Consider the following 22,130-nt stretch of genomic DNA (forward strand, 5'->3'; position numbering starts at 1 on the left):
CTCAACTCCCGGTACATGATGACGGGGAGGAATCCCTGCTGGCTAACACGTTGCATCACGCTACCCATGAGCGGACCAACGGAGCCAAACAAAGTCCCTACTGCAACATACACTGCCTGAATCGACACTAACCCATGAGTGGTGGTGTGTGCAATTCCATGTAACTGGCGATGTGCTCAACAATAATGGAGCGGACTATCGCGCAGCATGCAATCATGATGCATGACACTAAGCATAGCAATAAACTGATCAGCATAACCATATCCATATATATAAAATGAGTACCGTAATATCGATGGTCAAATAAGAAGATCTAAAGTACACAGGTCAGATAAGATATCAAAACCTAGGTCCTGAACATAACAAGCATGGTATGTCACTACCTCTCTGAGCATATATATATATATATATATATATATAATCATGTGGGTACTAGCATAAAATGCATATCAAGTGAGCAAACAAGCATGTAACAGGTATCCGGTAGTGACGTACCGAAACAAGGACGAACATAATTATTACTAAAGGCTATAACCTACTAGACATATCAACAAGACATATCAAAAAGATAAGTCAAGGTACCCGCCTCCAATGCAGATCGAGCTAATCAACCTCTATGTCGAAGTGCTCATCTCGAATCAACGTCCTGCAAATCACATGATTATAATTTAGCTAATTACATATGCAACAATTAGCTAAATCTCAACTCAACCTAATTAGGGAAAACCCAAATCAAACCATCCATGAATCCTTTAATCTTTCCAAGACACTCCACATTTTATAATCAATCCAATGATTATATCATTCATAAACTCTTCAATTTATCACAATGTCAATTTAATTAACAATCCATCATAACAAATCATGATACTAATCTCATAATCTTATAAATGATCATGTGACCTTCTACATCAATCAATCAATAAGATTTTCATCATAAATCCACAACAATCAAACATCATCGTCTACAACTAACCAAACCACCACATCTGATAATCCAACCAACAATCATTCATCCTATCCACATCACACTACTCACATCCAAATGTAGACAAGAATAAAACTTCAAAACTCACCTAAAACTAGATGAATTGTTGTTGACCCACAATTGAAGAGATGAAACTGTATGCTGCTGGAAACTCAGCCAAAACCATAGTAAACCTGCTGCACCTTTCCATTCAAACATTCCAAATCAATATCCATAGAACCACAACCAAGAATTCAACTCAAATTCTTGATTCATAACATTTAACTAACAACTTACCTCCTTTGAATCCTCAGCTGATGATACGCTGCTGGAGAAGGTTGCTGCCGGAAAAGATGACTTGTACGAACTCTAGCAGCAATCCTCCACCCCACAAGAATTTCCACAACTAACAATCTGCAACCCAACACCCCTAGATCAAAATCAACACTTCCATAACTGAGCATAGAATCAAATCCTCAACCCTTACCTTCAAGAATCGCTGCTAGGGCACGGAAGGAAGGTGGCAGTTGTGCTGCCAAATCATAGCAGAGGGCTAGGGCATGACCTCCGCGATAGAGGGTCTCTCCAGCTCTGGCGATAGCCGACGACGTCGTCAATCGGAGAAGAACCGGAGATCGGTAGAGGGGAGAGGCGCAGGATCAAGTCTGGTGGCCGGCGCTAGGGCACAGGAGAGGCGAGAGGAAAGCTAGGCATGGTAGGAGAGGTCAATGCCGAGTTGGCTAGGGCACGGCGTGATCTCTGCGCATCGGCGTTCCTGATCTCAGCGGCGGATAGGGCTCGACTGCCGGCGTTAGGGCAGAGGGGAGGAGGATCATCTTCTGCGTCGGCAAGAGGAAGAGGAGAGGTGGCTCTCGTCACCGGCAGCAGAGGGGGACTGCGGAGAGGGCCGACGGCGGTTAGGGCACGCGGCTTCGGGTTCGGCAGTGAGGGAGAGGGAAGCGGCGTGGGAGAGGAGAAGAAGAAAAATAAAAGAAAAGTAAAAAAAATAAATTAAAGAAAAAGGAAATTATTTAAGGAAAATAAACATTTCCTCTTTAAAATATGGTAGCCCAAACAGGCCTTCCCGGGGCCTTGTTTTTATTCCCGTAAACTCGTTCATACGAGCTCCGAAAAATTCTCAAAAAATTTCTAAAAATTTCGAAAAATTCCCCTATTATTATTCTTCATTTTTCCGGTATTTTACAACTACTCATGCTCATCTACTAATAAAAGAAACATACTGAAAGGCTAAACATGTAAAGTAAATCTATACAATCATGCTAGCATAAAGAACTAAACTTACTGAATTCTAAACATCTTATAAATCTAATTTCACTTGCTTAAAGACTTATCCTTTAATACTTATATGAAACTTATTTTACTTGTTCAAAAAAAAACTTATACTTATAATACTTCAAAATAATAATCAACTTTCTTCTTGGGCCCGGCAACTGTACTTGCTATGCGCGCATCCCTAACTAGACCCGAGATAGCTGGTCCCGAATCTAGTAGGGTTTACTAGGTTATTTTAACCTAGGGACGACTATGGGAGCCCAGCCCAAGGACTACTGAGAGCCCTACATACTAGGTTATCTAAACCTAGGGACGATTATGGGAGCCCAATCCAAGGACATCTGAGAGTCCAGTACAGTGTCACTGATAAAAGTAAAATACTTGTTATCTTTTAATACTTCTAATATATAATGCCTCGGCATTTTTCTTTAGCACCTTGTGTGCCAAAATCCCTAAAGTCTTGACTTTGGGATCTACTTAAGGCCTTGGCCTTTTTCTTTCTTTTCTTAATCTTTCTTATACTTTTCTTATAAAAGAATGCTTCTTACAAAACTGAAATGATTAAACAAATTCTAACACTGCAATGCTTAAACAAAATCTGCATACAAGTTTAAACAGAAATCTGCATATTAAGCTTAACTAAAATCTGCATATTAAGCTTATCTAAAATCTGCATACCAAGCTTATCTAAAATCTGCATACTAAGCTTAACAAAATCTGCATACTAAGCTTATCTAAGATCTACATACTAAGCTTATCAAAAATCTGCATCTTAAGCTTAACTAAAATCTGCATATTAATACTTTATAAAATCTAGATTGATCAACATGTAAATCTCTTTTCTCATCTTCTAAACTAAACTTCTATTCTGAACTTATTACTTGCATAACTAAATCACTCACATACTTCTCACCTTTAGACTAAACTAACCTCAATAATCGGTACAGGAATTATCTTCCAAAATATAGAACCCAAACTTACATCAAACCAATTTCATCCAAACCTTTCTAAAATCCCGGAATTATAACTATTCTTGCCCATCTAAACAATTCTTTACAGCAGCCAAAGCATGAGGAAAAACGCACAAGGATAACTCATTGACCTTAATCTTGTTTTACCTCCATTACGCATTACAGCAAAGAAAAACTAAACTCCACAGGAACATAAGAAATAATAGAACACTACCAATCTAAGCTTAACTCATCTTAAGTTTAGATTCTGTTGAATGTATCCCAAACTAATCAAGCACGGTACTGTTAACCCAAACAGAAATTCCATTAGGCACAAATTAAAACCCACACATGGAGCAAAACACCTTACACCCAAAACATTACTTCCAATCTGCTCAGCAACCGTAACTCTCCGTGAAAATAATACACGCCAAACTAGCACAAGCAACTTGACACAACAATTCCAATTGTCCAGCAAATTAAAACTAACTTAGAAAACAACCACTCTTCACCACTAAAACCTCAAATCCAAATCTAAACTCCTACCTTCCAAATCTGTCTAGAGAAAACAAGAGGAAATCTTCACGAAATCAGTGCCACAAAGAGGATTGTTCATGCTCGGCAAGGAAAAGAAGAAAGCAAAATCACGGAAACTACTCCTACTGCAGGTGAGTAGCAACTTACTAGGGTTCTTGGATTCAAACCGAAGAGGAAGGACTTCTAGGGTTTCGGAGGGCTGAAAATCTCGGCCTCTTTCTCACCTCTATGTGCTCTCCTCGGCAAGGTGACCTCAACGATGTGAATGTCTCTCGGACAACCTTCTCAACCGGCCGCCGGAGTAGCCCTAGCTCTTGTTGCGGATTTCGCCTGAGAGAAGAAAACCGCCGTGTCGGGAACGAGAGAGAAGAGGAAGAGAGGGATTTAGGGTCCGGCCAAAAACCAATATCAACTTATCTCTCTTATAGCCTAGCGTTTCTGTTATGGTTTAAGACCTAGTCATTGTAAATTTGTTTACGAAACATCCGCAGCACACTTGGTTAGCCACAGCTTGGCTCGTGATTGGAGTCACGAGTTCGAATCCTACCGAACACCCTTTTTTATTAAAAGCTCCTAACTAGTACTTAAATGTATTTCATTCCATAATTGGTTAACAAAACATTTGCAGACTAGTTGGTTGGCTGAGTTCGATTAAGTCTCGGGTCAAGTCTGAGGTCCACGGTTCGAATCTCGACTTGAACATTTTTTTTTTTTTGGAACTTCCTTCGTTTAGTAAAAATACCAAACGACCTCCAAAAATTACATAAAAATACTCTAAAAATTTCTAAAAATCTCTAGAATATTTTAAAAGCATTTCTAAATATTTTTTAAGGATATTTAGAACTCGAAATAGGGAAATTTGGGGTGTTACAATTCTCCCTACCTTATAAAAAGTTCGTCCTCGAACTTAGAATAATTCTGGATATCTCTGTCTTATACTGTCCTTACGGTCCTAACTAACTTCCTCGTGCTTCTAGTTCTAAATGACTTTCACTAATGGTACTCTTTGTTCTTTAGTCTCATAACTTCTCGGTCCTCTATTATTCATATTGCATCGTACCCATTAGTGGTCCTTGGAAGGCTTGATATCTTCTCTATCCTTTCTAAACATACTTATGTATATGAATACAAGAGAAACAAAACTTCTATCTTACTAAAGCGCATATAAGCAATTACTCTATACTGCAAATAATAAAGAAAGCATAAAAGAAAAAACTTAAATACTTTCTTACTTGAAGACGGCAAGGATGGTGCTGATGTGTGATGCTAGAGAATGGGAACTGCTCTGATACCAACTGTAATGACCACCCTTCTTACTATACTATATTACTCTCTAAGGTGACCGTTACTTAACTACTAACTCTACATAACTGGTATGATCGAAACCACAAAGAGTCTCTACCGAAAAATTTCGACAGAGTCTCCCCTATACTGGTGACCATAAACTGAGATACAAACATAGTATATATCAGCCACAGGCGGCTGGAACATTTATCAAACACCCACGCAGTCAAATAAGTATCAAACACACAAATATCTACTTACTAAACTGAACTCATCCTACATGCAACCTAGAACAAAAATAAACTTGAATGACACGGAGTGTAAAGTACAGTCTCAAATGTTTACAATAACTAAAATGTGGAAGCTAAAAAAAAGAATAAGGAAAGAAGACTAAAGGAACTCCTTTCTAGTCCCAAGACTTCCATAGTCCTGGCATCACACATCATCCGCACCTCCTCGTCGTCTTCCTTTATCTGCAGTAAGAGGAAATGCAAACTATAAGCGAAATGCTTAGTAAGCGCTATCTAACTCACAAAATCTCGATATGAATGTACATATATGTAAAACATGATCTAACTGATTACTTACTGAAGACTACTCATGCTCATCTACTAATAAAAGAAACATACTGAAAGGCTAAACATGTAAAGTAAATCTATACAATCATGCTAGCATAAAGAACTAAACTTACTGAATTCTAAACATCTTCTGAATTTTATTTCACTTGCTTAAAGACTTATCCTTTAATACTTATGTGAAACTTATTTTACTTGTTCAAAAAAAAACTTATACTTATAATACTTCAAAATAATAATCAACTTTCTTCTTGGGCCCGACAATTGTACTTGCTATGCGCGCATCCCTAACTGGACCCGAGATAGCTGGTCCCGAATCTAGTAGGGTTTACTGGGTTATCTAAACCTAGGGACGACTATGGGAGCCCAGCCCAAGGACTACTGAGAGCCCTACATACTAGGTTATCTAAACCTAGGGACGACTATGGGAGCCCAACCCAAGGACATCTGAGAGTCCAGTACAGTGCCACTGATAAAAGTAAAATACTTGTTCTCTTTTAATACTTCTAATATATAATGCCTTGGCATTTTTCTTTAGCACCTTGTGTGCCAAAATCCCTAAAGTCTTGACTTTGGGATCTACTTAAGGCCTTGGCCTTTTTCTTTCTTTTCTTAATCCTTCTTATACTTTTCTTATAAAAGAATGCTTCTTACAAAACTGAAATGTTTAAACAAATTCTAACACTGCAATGCTTAAACAAAATCTGCATACAAGTTTAAACAGAAATCTGCATATTAAGCTTAACTAAAATCTGCATATTAAGCTTATCTAAAATCTGCATACCAAGCTTATCTAAAATCTGCATACTAAGCTTAACAAAATCTGCATACTAAGCTTATCTAAGATTTGCATACTAAGCTTATCAAAAATATGCATCTTAAGCTTAACTAAAATCTGCATATTAATACTTTATAAAATCTACATTGATCAACATGTAAATCTCTTTTCTCATCTTCTAAACTAAACTTCTATTCTGAGCTTATTACTTGCATAACTAAATCACTCACATACTTCTCACCTTTAGACTAAACTAACCTCAATAATCGGTACAGGAATTATCTTCCTAAATATAGAACCCAAACTTACATCAAACCAATTTCATCCAAACCTTTCTAAAATCCCAGAATTATAACTATTCTTGTCCATCTAAACAATTCTTTACAGCAGCCAAAGCATGAGGAAAAACACACAAGGATAACTCATTGACCTTAATCTTGTTTTACCTCCATTACGCATTACAGCAAAGAAAATCTAAACTCCACAGGAACATAAGAAATAGTAGAACACTACCAATCAAAGCTTAACTCATCTTAAGTTTAGATTCTGTTGAATGTATCCCAAACTAATCAAGCACGGTACTGTTAACCCAAAAAGAAATTCCATTAGGCACAAATTAAAACCCACACATGGAGCAAAACACTTTACACCCAAAACATTACTTCCAATCTGCTCAGCAACCGTAACTCTCCGTGAAAACAATACACGCCAAACTAGCACAAGCAACCCGACACAACAATTCCAATTGTCTAGCAAATTAAAACTAACTCAGAAAACAACCACTCTTCACCACTAAAACCTCAAATCCAAATCTAAACTCCTACCTTCCAAATCTGTCTAGAGAAAACAAGAGGAAATATTCACGAAATCAATGCCACAAAGAGGATTGTTCATGCTCGGCAAGGAAAAGAAGAAAGCAAAATTGCGGAAACTACTCCTACTGCAGGTGAGTAGCAACTTACTAGGGTTCTTGGATTCAAACCGAAGAGGAAGGACTTCTAGGGTTTCGGAGGGCTGAAAATCTCGGCCTCTTTCTCACCTCTATGTGCTCTCCTCGGCAAGGTGACCTCAACGATGTGAATGGCTCTCAGAAAACCTTCTCAACCGGCCGCCGGAGTAGCCCTAGCTCTTGTTGCGGATTTTGCCTGAGAGAAGAAAACCACCGCGTCGGGAACGAGAGAGAAGAGGAAGAGAGGGATTTAGAGTTCGGCCAAAAACCAATATCAACTTATCTCTCTTATAGCCTAGCGTTTCTGTTATGGTTTAAGACCTGGTCATTGTAAATTTGTTTACTAAACATCCACAGCACACTTGGTTAGCCACGACTTGGCTCGTGATTGGAGTCATGGGTTCGAATCCTGTCGAACACCCTTTTTTATTAAAAGCTCCTAACTACTACTTAAATGTATTTCATTCCATAATTGGCTAACAAAACATTTGCAGACCAGTTGGTTGGCTGAGTTTGATTAAGTCTCGGGTCAAGTCCGAGGTCCACGGTTCGAATATCGACTTGAACATTTTTTTTTTTTGGAACTTCCTTCGTTTAGTAAAAATACCAAACGACCTCCAAAAATTACATAAAAATACTCTAAAAATTTCTAAAAATCTCTAGAATATTTTAAAAGCATTTCTAAATATTTTTAAGGATATTTAGAACTTGAAATAGGAAAATTTGGGGTGTTACAAATTTAGAGATTGGAGGTAGCTTTATATATAAGATGTTTTTTACATACAAGTTAATGCCTCAATGCTGCTGCTAATAATAATTTTTCCAATATTTCTTTTTGTATAGAGGCTCTCTTTAGTTTGAATAATGTGATTGGACATCCTGATGCATTGTAATCAGATAATGTAATGATAATGCTATTTCAGCACTTGGAAAATATGTCAATTTTATCGTGATGGTATTGATGCAGCTAAGGTATGTTGGTCCCCGTGGTAGTTTTGATGTGATCAACCAAGTTGGTTAGGTCCTGTTGTGTTTGATCCCTGTGTCTGAGTGTGCAGGAGCTTAGGAGCACAAGAAGTCGAGCGGAAGACGCAGCTAGCGAGAAGGACGGCACGGGAAGGGAGCCGACGGGCTCGGTGCGTCCGAAGGACGAGAGAGCTGTGGAAGAGTACTCCGGTGGGCGTGAAGAACATGCCCGGCGTTCGAGGGACGTTAAGCCAGGATGGAAGGCTGCTCGAGGAAGGCCGGAAATTGGGTTCGGGTGAGCCCTATTTCGGTTGGCCGAAATCACCCAAACAAACGGAGCTTCGGAAGACAAAGTGAAGAAGAAAAGGAGTCAAAAGAGGCTGGAAGCTACTGTAGCAAAAATTACTGTAGCAGAAATTACTGTAGCAGGAACATTGAAGGCGCCTTAAACACATTGAAGGCGCCTTGAATGGATTGTTTAAGGCGCCTTGAACAGGCCAGTTTGACCGTTTGCGTTGCGGATAAAGTTTTATCCGGAGATCGAGTTGGAGGCGCCTTGAACCCTGTTGGAGGCACCTTGGACTCTCGGGATAAGATTTCCAGGGCCTATATAAAGGCCCCTGGAGCTAGGAATTCAATAACAACTCAAGCAATCAATCTGTAAGCAATTCCTAAGCAACTAGTGAGCTACAAAAGTGTAAAAGGCTTCTTCGCCTTCAGAGAAGGAGAATTTTCTTACTAGGCTCTTTTCTACTGTCCTGGATTAACAACCTCCTTGGTTGTAACCAGGTTAAATCCCTGAGTCTATTTTCTATTCCTGTTTCTTTTTCTGTTTCATTAATTTAGTTTCTATTATTATTGCTGTTTTAAATTCTGAGTTAAAATTAGAGGAGGGTAGTTTTTATTTTTTGTTTTCAGCAATTCACCCCCCTCTTGCCGGTCTCTGCTGCACCAACAAGTGGTATCAGAGCCTGATCGCCTCAGAAGGACTAACCGCCAACTGAAGCACTACGATTAAGACGATGGCCGGAGCGAACATCCATCCCCCGAAGTTTGACGGAGACTTCGCCACATGGAAGCGCAAAATGGAGGTATTTTTTAAAACCGAATTTGACATTCTTTTAATAATGAAATATGGCTATGTAGTTCCGAAAGACAAGGAGGAAAATACCTGGACGAAAAAGGAGCAAGCAGACTTTGTCGCTAACGGAAAGGCTGAGTTCCACCTACTCAGCGTTCTACCGCCGCAGGAGGTAAATCGGATCGGAAGCTACGACTCCACGAAAGATCTCTGGGAAAAATTCCTGGAGCTTCACGAAGGTACTTCCGAAGCGAAGCACGATATCCTCCGGAACCAGTTAACGAACCTCCGGATGAACCAAGGCGAGAAGGTAGCGCAACTCCAAGCGAGAATCAAGGAGCTGATAACGCAACTAACGAACCTTGGAGAAGAGGTAACCAACCGGGATTCCATCCGATACGCGCTCAATGCCTTCCCGAGAACTCCAGAGTGGGCCTCCTTAGTAGATGCGTATTACATCTCTAAGGACTTCGAGGTAAGCACTTTAGAACAATTATTTTCCACTTTTGAACTTCACGAATCTCGAGTTTCAGAACCCAACAGAGCAGAGAAGACAAGTCAGAACATTGCCTTAAAGGCAAAGATGAACAGTTCTGACTCCGAAGTCTCAGTCGACGAATCCGAAGCAGCACTACTGGTAAGACGCTTCAATAAGTTTTTTAGTACTAACAAATTTAAATCGCAGAGGCATCATCGAAAGAAGAGGACGGTTCGTTGCTACAACTGCAACGAAGAGGGGCACATCAAAGATGACTGCCCAAAGCTAAAGAGAAAGGAGAAAGAAAGGGTAAAGTACAAGAAGCCAGAACCCTCCAAACACAAAAACCTAAAGGCCACATGGGATGATTCGTCATCCTCCGAATCGGAAGTCGAAGAATTCTCGGGACTAGCACTGATGGCCAACCATCAGCTAGAAGAAACGTCCAGCTCAGAGATGAGCATCGACGAAGGGGGAGGAACGTCAGAAGAAAGCTGTAGTGAAGGGGGAGCGTCACCATATCAGGTAAGTAAGGTACGCAATCTAACCCCGAATCAATCTTTTAGATTTATTAAAGCTCTTTCTAGAGAATTAGATAAATTAGAAAAAGAAAATGAAAATTTGAAATCAGAAAATGAAATTTTAAAATTAGAAATTGAAAAATTGAAAAATTGAAAAATGATGCATGCTTAAATCAATTTCCAAATTCAAAATTAAGAATTTATGGTAAATTAAATTGGTATATAAGGAAGCATCAAGGTCAACTTAGGAAAATACCAAGAAACTATGTACCCTCTAGATTTTTGAATAATCCTGTAGGAAGGAACCTCTATTGGGTTCCAAAATCTGTGCTCAATTAATTTTTCAAAAATTAAAAGCTTACAGTGAGAAAATTAAACATTGACATTCTTTATGGAAGCTTTGTCTAAGGAAGTGGTTGTTGCTCCAATAACCAAGAAGGCCTAGTGCCTCGCCACGACTTGGAAGCTAAAATATTGAAAGAAAATGTTTAATTAACTTTATGAAAAAGCATTAAACAAGAATTAAATAATGCTTTGAAAGTTTATCAAATATTTGTTAAAATAAACAAAAATTCCTTAGAATTTTTTTTAAAATTCTAACTTAATTTTTTTTGGGTTAGAAATTTTCTTCTGGAAAATTCTAAAAGTTCATTCACTTGACTTAGAATTTTTTTTGGAACATTTGAACATTTACTTAGGATTTTTTTTACTTAGAAATTTTTTTGACTTAGCAATTTTTTTTTCAAAAATTCATTTTTAACTTAGAAAATTTTCAAAAACTTCAATCTTACTTGAAAATTCTTACGACCCCATTTTTGCTGTGATCAAAGGGGGAGAGAAAAGAACAAGTTTAGGGGGAGTTAGAGAAAACTTAAATTAAATTTTTTTTTTATAAAAAGTGTTGCAATTTTACTAATTGCAAAAATTATTCTTAACTTGTTAGTTTAGTAATTTTTTTTCTTTAAAATTACTATTTATGTCTATTTTTAACCCTAACTTGAACTTGGGTTGATGCACATCAAAAAGGGGGAGATTGTTGGTCCCCGTGGTAGTTTTGATGTGATCAACCAAGTTGGTTAGGTCCTGTTGTGTTTGATCCCTGTGTCTGAGTGTGCAGGAGCTTAGGAGCACAGGAAGTCGAGCGGATGACGCAGCTAGCGAGAAGGACGGCACGGGAAGGGAGCTGACGTGCTCGGTGCGTCCGAAGGACGAGAGAGCTGCGGAAGAGTACTCCGGTGGGCGTGAAGAGCATGCGCGGCATTCGAGGGATGTTAAGCCAGGACGGAAGGCTGCTCGAGAAGGCCGGAAATTGGGTTCGGGTGAGCCCTATTTCGGTTGGCCGAAATCACCCAAACAAACGAAGCTTCGGAAGACAAAGTGAAGAAGAAAAGGAGTCAAAAGAGGCAGGAAGTTACTGTAGTAGAAATTACTGTAGCAGAAATTACTGTAGCAGGAACATTGAAGGCGCATTAAACACATTGAAGGTGCCTTAAACACATTGAAGGTGCCTTAAACACATTGAAGGCGCCTTGAATGGATTGTTTAAGGCGCCTTGAGCAGGCCAGTTTGACCGTTTGCGTTGCGGATAAAGTTTTATCCGCAGATCGAGTTGGAGGCGCCTTGAACCATATTGGAGGCGCCTTAGACTCTCAGGATAAGATTTCCAGGGCCTATATAAAGGCCCCTGGAGCTAGGAATTCAATAACAACTCAAGCAATCAATCTGTAATCAATTCCTAAGCAACTAGTGAGCTACAAAAGTGTAAAAGGCTTCTCCGCCTTTAGAGAAGGAGAATTTTCTTACTACGCTCTTTTCTACTGTCCTGGATTAACAACCTCCTTGGTTGTAACCAGGTTAAATCCCTGAGTCTATTTTCTGTTCCTGTTTCTTTTTCTGTTTCATTAATTTAGTTGCTATTATTATTGCTGTTTTAAATTCTGAGTTAAAATCCGAGGAGGGTAGTTTTTATTTTTTGTTTTCAGCAATTCACCCCCCTCTTGCCGGTCTCCGCTGCACCAACAAGGTATTGTTATTGCTCATATTTCTTTGCAATTTTTTTATGTGCATTTAATGTGCTTTATGATTGTCAATTTTGTTGTTTGAAGACTTGTCAAAATATTTCAATTTTCTTTCTTTTTTATAATTGTGTTGCCCTTTTTTTCTATTCTGGTATTTGGTAATTGTAATCAGTCAAAGCATCCAAAATTATGAACTTTTTGTTTGCTAATGGATGATATTATTTAGGTTAGATAAGGGCATATTATGCATTTGGATAATCTGCGTGTGTTGCATCTTATGTATTTAAATTACATCTCACCTATTTAAATCATTAACATTTCCTAATGCTAAACAAGTGTCATCTTAAATTGAATTTGCCAGAGAATTCTAAATATTGTTGGTTTTCAATTTGCCTTTTCTTAAGACTATGTTACTTTTTCTATAAATATTATTTTGCCCTTCATTATTCTTATACTGCATAATACTAATGAAGCTGAATTTTTTTTTTTTTTATTTGAGCAAGGGGAGATTTATCAACTATTACTTCAGTAATAGAGGGTTGCATGGATATTCATGTCTACACTAGAAATCATGCTGGTTATATATACTTTGATATGTGTGAATTTTTTGTGAATAAATTCATGCAAATAATATTGTGTATATTTTTTAATTGGACTCAAGATTTTTTTTAAAAAAAAATTGGTCTTATTTTTTAGCATGCTTTTAATCTCCATGCAGGGGTGAGGTCGTTGGAAGTGGACTTAGAGAAGCAGAAGGTGGTGGTGGTTGGAGACAACATTACTCCATTTGAAGTCCTCATTGGTGTATCAAAGATTATGTTTGCAAAGTTGTGGCTAGACCCTTAGTTAATTGATTACTTAGCAAGGATAATGCAAACAAAACCAAATGCAAACTAATTCTCTCTGGTATGTTTTCTAGTAATTAAAAAAAACCTTTGCATCAATCTATTTAAAATGCAAGCAAATTTATTTAAGTACTTCTTGATGAGATTTTGAAATCATTGAATCAGTTTGTATCAAAAGAGAAAAAGCTTCCAACTAGCTATCCTTTGGAGAACTCTAAAAAAATTGAGAAAGTTTCATTACTGACTTCGATAGAGGCCGAATCTACTAGACATGAGAATGAGAAATTAGAGGTATTTTATATATGTTTGTAAGCAGTATGTTTTGAACTGCTAGCTTCCAACATTTTTTCATTTGTTAATCAATTAGTGACTGGTACTTTGTGGAACAGTGAGTAACATCTTTGGACTTACCCACCACACATCACCTTTGATTCCTTACTGGTTCTTAACCATAATTTTTTACAAAGGGAATGAACTCTTCATGTAGTCTAAATTATTTGGGATCAACTCCTTAATTTGTTTCTGCCTGGATTTCCATGTATCAACAACACTTCTAGGAGGGCAATATGAAGTTTGAACTACTTGATATGACTCACCGAAACTACTTGTGGGAACTATTTGTGCTATAATTTATTGCTTGTTTGAGATATTATTGTCCTCCCTTTTATTCATCTTTTTTCGTTTGCATATTAGCTGTGAACTTTGGATGAGTTACATTTTTTTTATTGTTTTGCTCTATCAGTTGCGTCCATTGTATCCACATAATCTAGAGCTTTGCTATTATTGATACTTATATTATTCTCTAATCTTAACACCGGACAAGTTTTTAAGAGTATTATAGCATAACTTAGAGACAACACAATTACCAGGATTGAAGTTTTGCACAATGTTTATGATTTTATGTGCATTTAGTCTCCTGCAATTTTGAATGTCCTAAGAAATAACTTCTTGTAGATTTTATTCCATTTGTATGATACAAATTGTTTATCAAGCTCTATGATAGAGTTCCCAAAACTATTCTTGTTGCAATGTCTTGAAAACTATAAAGCATACTAAAGCTTAATTTCCTGTTATTATTTTAATACTTCGTTACTAGAGTCCAGCATATTGAATATCGTAAGGTTATTTGACTAATTTTGTTAATTTATTCTATTTTACATTTTTGCTTCTCAAGAGTAATGTTAATATTCTTGCTATGGTGTTGACTTGAAATATATCTTTACAGCTGATCCTATCTATTTATTCATTATGCCCTCCTTGTTGCTTATACGGCTCGCTCTTCAGAGATTTTAACACACACCTTCAGCATTCCAGTGTATGTGTGCTTTTAGTCTCTCATTAGAGCTGTATATGAAAGAAAATCTATATTATTTTCTTTGAGTTTGTTAGCAGGAGTTTTATTTTCTTATGTTTCACTTATTTTAGCTCAATCATAGTCCAATTTTTTTTTGTGGTTTATTTTTGGATTGGACATTGTTCTTCCATAAGTCATCTCCATCTACCTTATTTTTATTATGTTCAATGATTGTTTGCAAGAGGTATCAGCATGATTAGGTGGTCATGGCCTATTGTGCTTGAAAAGTGAACTGTGTTCCAGTTATATTCACAATTGTACACTAAACTTTTCTTATCTTTATTTTTTAAAAATATTTTATTTCTGATGAATTTTCCTATTTAATAATGACTCAACAATGTCATGGTAGGCATGCACATTTAGGTTCAATTTTTAAAGAGCGAAATATAATAATTATGAAAAACAACCATTTCTAATTTTATTTATAGCTACATGATGGTTTTAGCATAATGAGAACTAAAAATTTACAACTTTTAGAAGGAAAATTCTCATGTGTGACATTCCTAAGAAAATGTTGTACCAAGAAACATATAGTGTAACACCCGTAAATTTCCTCTATTCTAAAAGGACAAAAAGAAATAGAAGAAGAGAATAGAAATAAAAATATATTCATAAATAGCCCGGGCAAAGATTTGAACATGAGACCTCTTATTTGAGATTAATTTAGGTTGCCATTAGGGTGGTGGTAAAGCATCCCATTGATAATAGGAAACAATTCCTTATAAGCAGATTTTGTGGGAAGAGATGCTTCAACTTCCACTTAGTATAAAAGGGAATGGAAGATACCAAAACCTAAAAAAGTCTTTTTATTTCCTCTTCTCCTTTAGCCGAAATTTCTTCCTCTTCCCTTCAAATTTCGGCCAAGAACCTTAGGGTTCCATCCTTTGAAGCTTTTCAAGAGGAGAATCTAAGAGGAGGGTTTTCTTCCGGGGATTAATACGCGGGTGAAGAGAAATCCGGAGACCAAGGTATACAAGGGAGGCTTATTCTCCCAAAACCCTAGTGGTATAATCGTAAGGAATAGCAAAAGGATGTAAGTATCTCTCACCTGCAGTAGAAGTTGCTTTAAAGATGCATTTTGTACTATCTTTTATGCATGATTTAGAAGATGCATGTTGAGATATGCTTTAGACGTGTTAAGGAAGAAGCATGTCATGTTATGTATGATGCCCTCTAAAGTTTTGGGATTAAAAGCATGTTTAGATCATCTTGATTTGCTTCCCATTAAGTTTTGGGACTAAGAAGTATAATCAAGTTCCTAAAGTGCTTCCCTATAAGTACTGGGAAATTAAGCGCACATAAGGTTTTTGGTTAAATGTCAAGCAAGTGTAAATACCAGACATTAATAGTTAAAAGAAAGTATTTTACTTTAGAAAGGCATGTACCGGACACAAGGTCCATGGGTGGGCTCCTAGATTGCCCCTAGGCCCCTAGATCGCCTAGTAGTACCTTGATAGGTTCGGAATTAGTTACCTCGGATCTTATTAAGAATGCGCGCAAAGAGGTACAATGTCGGACCCAAAGCAAAATGATTATTATTTTCACTAATTATGTACTATAATGTTTTCAAACTTCATGGTTTGTTTTAGAGTAAGCTTCCCAAGTTGAGAATTTGAGTTATAATGTGTAGCCTTGATGAACTCTATAATATGCCAAGATTCATGTGTTCCTTACATTACTAGCAAGGTTTTTAAGTTGATGGTTTGCATGATAAACTGATTTAAAAATACATGTCATGTACATATTTCTGAAGTATGGTTTTAGCGTGAATTATAGTCAAGTGCATGTTTTGCGTTTTCCCAAGCAATTCTAAAAAGCATGTCCTCTTTCAATGTATCATTTTGTGAGTAGATGGTACTTACTAAGCAATTGCTTATAGATTTGCATTTCCTTATACTGCAGATAAAGGTAAAGGAAAGCATGAGTAAGAGGGGGTAGCAGGAGCAGTGCTTGGTGGGTGTGTTTGTGACGGAACCGTGGAAAGGATCCTAGAACTTACTAGTGCAGGGAATGTGTTAAAACTGGGTGTAGTATAATTTCCTACTTTGTGGTTATGCATGAAATACTGTTAAGAGTTGCCTATGATGAATTTACATTTTTCTAGCAATTAGTGCGGCAAAGACTCTTTCTCAAGTAAAGGGATAGAAGGGTAATCTAAGGAGGAGTACAAAGGGGAGAACAACTCCTTTTGTAGGGCTGGGTGTGACCCCCACACGGCCCGTGACACGGCCGTGTGGATTCACACGGCCACAGTCCTCTCCCTATCAGCTAAGATGACACGGTCGTGTGAATTCACACGGTCGTGCACCTCCTACTCTCGGCCAAGGTGGCACGACCGTGTGGTTTCACACGGTCGTGCCAGAGTGGGGTGTGTGATCCCCACACAGTCGTGACACGGCCGTGTGGAGTCACACGGCCCCAAACTTTCTCTTCTCGACCAAGTTGACACGGCCGTGTAAATTTACACGATCGTGCCATGTTCCCTCTCTGGAGGACCTACACGGCCGTGTGGTATACATGTTCATGCCCAACCTAGTCTCTGGAAGGGGTTACACGGTCGTGTGCTACACACGGCCATGTAAGGCTTAGCTTCTGGAAATGTCACATGGTCATGTGACACACACGACCATGTGATGGGTCTTGCTTCAAAGGTGACACGACCGTGTGTCCTTTACATGGATGTGCCTTGCACTAGCAGGGAAGGCCTTACACGACCATGTGGCACACATGGTCGTGCCTAGACTCGAGCCCTGTAAGGTCACATGACTGGTTTTCACCACACGGCCACCACTAGCTCCTTCTCAGGTGAGGCTACACGGTTGGTCAAGGTCACACAGCCTCTAGCAGCTCTAGACTTCATCTCAGCTCTGCATCGCTCCAATTCACGACTCAACAGTTGAAACAAGTTCAGAGTAGATCTTTGAACCGAGCAGTGTGCATATAATGAAGTCTTTAGAAGGTATGAAAAGTGTAACGTCCGTGACTTAGGTCTGAGTAAAAGAAGTAGTGCGGGCGTTACAGTTTGGTATCAGAGTAAGTTCCATCCTTCCGTCACACACATCAAGCATTGATCCTACAACTTCCAAGTAAGAAAGTACCTTCTCACGACTTTTATGCATTTTATTTTTGTTATGATTAGTAAGAAATTCTTGTTAAGATTTAGCATGCTTATATATGAAAGTAGTGATGATAGCAAGTAGGAATGAGGATGGGCTGACGTATGTGTCACTGGTTTGGTTTATGATATGTAGAATGGCTAGAGGATGACCGGCTAGACAGCCGAGAGTTAATGAATCTCAACCAGTGGAAAATGAGTCTACACCATAGTCCAACCTTTTAGAAGTAGTAGTTCAACTGCAGAGACAATTGGCGGAGCAGCAGCAGGTTATTGCCGCCCTAACTGTTAACCAGCAAGCTCCTCCTGTAGTCCCACCAGAAGCTAATATGGTGGCACCTATCACGGCAGAAGTTCCATCAGTTACACCTATAGTCCCAGTAAAGGTAGCGAGGCAAGAAGCATACCTCATCTAGTGGCAGAAACTGAAACCATAGAATTTCTCTGGCACCAATGAGCCATGGGATGCTCAGGCATGGTTCAAAACCCTGGAGAGTATAATGGAGCTACTGGATTGGCCGAAGGTAGAAAAGATTAAGTGTGTTCCTTCTGCTTTACTGGTGATGCAAGAATGTGGTGGGAATGGGTTAAGGCAAAACAAAAAGTGGATCAAATGACCTGGTCTGACTTCAAGACTGAGTTCTTCGAAGAGTTCTTCCATATGTGAGTCATGAATAAACATTATGACGAGTTCATGGAATTTCGTCAAGGAGATTTATTAGTGGACGAAGCCGTGAAGAAATTCAATAGACTAGCTCGCCTATGTCCCGAGCTGATCAGCACAAAACGAGAAAGGGTAAGGCTAATGCTCAAAATGCTGAGGTCGGAGATAACCCTAAATGTAGCTGGCGGAATTTATAGACCGCAGACTGCAGAAGAGTTGATTAGTAGTGCTCTGATCACAGAGCATTACCTGAACAGTATCAAACAGCAGAAGCCAGTACTAATTGAGAATAAAGGTCAAGAGAGTTCTGGCACTCAGAAACCTCAGAGCCATGGCTCAACTTGGAAGGGGAGCTCCAAAAGAAAGCAATGGGGTAATAAAAAGGGAGGATCCGTAAGCAAGCAGCCTAAGTATGCTATGTGTTCCATGTGCGGAAAGATGCATCCTGGAATCTGTCGCAAGGGCACGAGTGGTTGTTATACATGTGGTCAAGAGGGGCATATGGCCAAGAATTGCCTGACCAGGATCAACCTACCTTCTGCACAACTTGTACAATATGGAGGCAAGCAGACACAGCTGCACCAGATGCAGGTCGCGTTGAAGGGTCCTTATATTAGCCAAGGCAGACTGGAAGCTCCACCAAGTTCTACAAATGCTCGAGTTTTCTGTCTTACTAGAGAGGAGGTAGCAAATGCCTCCACCGTTGTCACAAGTCATATATGCATTTTTAGTCAATATGCAACTGTGTTATTTGATACTGGGGCAACCCATTCGTTTGTCTCCATAGCATTTACTTAAAGAATAGGTATACCCCCAGAGGTCCTACGCTGATAATTCTTGACAACGCTACCCTCGGGAGAGATAATGACATCTACGCACTGGCTATGTGCGGTACCAGTCAAAATTTCAAACAGAGAACTGTACAGTGATCTGATAATGCTGAACATGTCTGCTTATGATGTTATTTTTGGGATGGACTTTATGAGCAAGTATGGTTCTTCCATCGAGTGTCGTAAGTGACGAGTCTTGTTCCAACCCAAGGCAGAGCCTAAGTTTGAGTTTATCGGAGAATCAAAGAAGAAAACCCAGAAGTTCTTATCGGTCATAAAAGCTCGGAAAATGTTAGCCGATGGATGTGCTGGGTTTCTAGCTCATGTGGTTAACACCCAGCAAGAAAGAGCCCAAAAGCTAGAGGAAGTTAGAGTCGTATGTGACTACTCGGAAGTGTTTCCGAATGAGTTTCCAGGTATAGCTCCAGATAGAGAAATTGAATTTGAGATTGAACTCATTCCTGGTACCCATCCAATCTCAAAAGAACCTTACCGCATGGCTCCGACAGAATTGAAAGAACTTCAGGGACAACTACAGGAGCTACTTGACAAGGGTTTTATTCGCCCTAGTCACTCACCATGGGGAGCTCCGGTGTTGTTCGTAAAGAAGAAAGATGGGTCCATGCGAATGTGTGTGGACTACCGAGCACTGAACAAGGTAACAATTAAGAATCGGTATCCCCTGCCTATAATTGATGATCTATTTGATCAGTTAAAGGGAGCCACAGTCTTTTCCAGGATAGAATTGCGGTCCGGATATCATCAAGTAAAAGTGAAAGAGGATGATGTACCGAAGACGGCGTTCCGAATGAGGTATGGGCACTACGAGTTTGTAGTTATGCCTTTTGGAGTGACGAATGCTCCTGCTACGTTTATGGATCTAATGAATAGAGTGTTCAAAGCATACTTAGACAAGTTTGTAATCATTTTTATTGACGATATCCTTATATACTCCAGCACCCAGGAAGAACATGCTGAACATCTGAGGACAGTATTACAAATTCTTCAGCAGAGCTAGTTGTACGCAAAGTTCTCCAAGTGTGAGTTTTGGCTCGATCAAGTGTCCTTCTTAGGTCACATTATTTCCAAAGATGGGGTTATGGTGGACCCAACAAAAATAGAAGCTGTGAGTAACTGGAATAGACCTAAGAATGCCAGTGAAATCAGGAGTTTTCTTGGGTTAGTAAGCTACTACAGGAAGTTTGTAGAGAACTTCTCAAGGATCACTTCCCCATTGACAGTACTTACTATAAAGAACAGAAAATCTGAGTGGACAGAGGATTGTGAAAAGAGTTTCATTGAACTGAAAAGGAGACTGACCAGTGCTCCAATCCTGACTCTTCCAGAGAATAATGAGAGCTTCGATATTTACAACGGTGCTTCTAAATTGGAGCTCGAGGCTGTACTGATGTAGAATGGCAAAGTCATTGCCTATGCCTCAAGACAACTCAAGGATTATGAGAAGAACTATCCTACTCATGACCTTGAGTTAGCAGCGGTAGTCTTCGATCTCAAGATTTGGAGACATTACCTATACGGAGCTCAGTGCAAGATTTACACATATCACCAGAGTCTTAGGTATTTCTTCACTCAGAAAGACCTGAACATGAGACAGCAGAGATGGCTGGAGCTGGTAAAAAACTATGACTGTGAAATCCTCTACCATCCAGGAAAAGTGAACAAAGTGGCAGATGCACTAAGTAGGAAATCTTGTGCAACGTTATTGTCTATATCTACTATGTCCCATGCTCTATAGAAAAAAATAGTAAATTTTGGGCTTGAAATTATACTGGGCAGCTCTCCACATTGACACTAGTGTCAACCCTGCTTGATGTATACAGAAAGGGCAAGATGAAGATCCTAATATTTAGAAGATCAAGCAAGGAATACAGGAAGGAGAAAATGGGGAGTTTCGAGTATTAGTCTGTGGGATATTATATTACGGTAATCACCTCTATGTCCCTAATCAAGAAGAATTGCGAAATAAAATTCTAGATGAAGCCCATGGAACACCCTATGCAATGCATCTTGGTTCTACCAAGATGTACCAAGATATAAAGGAACGCTTCTGGTGGTCTGGAATGAAAAGAGATGTTGCTAGATACATTAGTACCTGTCTGACGTGTCAACGGGTTAAAGCAGAATATCAGAGACCAAGCGGAGTTCTGCAGCATATACAAATCTCAGAGTGGAAGTGGGAGGATATATATATGGATTTTATAGTAGGATTACCCAGAACTACGAATGGTTACGATGACATCTAGGTAATAGTGGACAGATTGACCAAGTCTGCTCATTTCCTAGCTATCAGAACATCCTACTTTATTGAACAGCTAGCACAAATGTATGTTAAAGAGGTCATCAGATTGCATGGGGTACCCAAAACCATAATTTTTGATAGAGATGGTCGCTTTACTTCACACTTCTGGGAGTGTGTTCAGAGAGTTCTTGGTACTAAACTACGGTTTAGCACTGCATTTCATCCTCAAATTAATGGGCAAACAGAACGAGTGAACCAAGTTTTGGAGGATATGCTACGGGCTTGTACCTTAGATTTCAAAGGAACCCTATGCTTAGCAGAATTCGCATACAATAATAGCTATCAAGATACTATCGGAATGGCACCCTACGAGGCTCTATATAGGAGGAGATGTAGATCTCCTATCTGTTGGTATGAAGGTGGTGAAAAGAAAGAAATGAGACTCCAGATAGACCTTATCGAGGACACCACCAAAGCCATTCAGAACATTCGCCAGAGAATAGAAAGTACTCAGAACTGCTAGAAGAGCTATGCGGATGTGCGCCGAAGACCGCTAGAATTTGAGGTCAGGGATTCAGTATTCCTCAAAGTAGCTCCTATGAAAGGAGTGATGCGGTTTAGAAAGAAAGGAAAGTTAAGTCCACGTTATGTGGGGCCATACCTGA

The sequence above is a fragment of the Zingiber officinale genome, chromosome 7B, assembly GCF_018446385.1.
Source record: "Zingiber officinale cultivar Zhangliang chromosome 7B, Zo_v1.1, whole genome shotgun sequence".
Classification (NCBI taxonomy): Eukaryota; Viridiplantae; Streptophyta; class Magnoliopsida; order Zingiberales; family Zingiberaceae; genus Zingiber; species Zingiber officinale.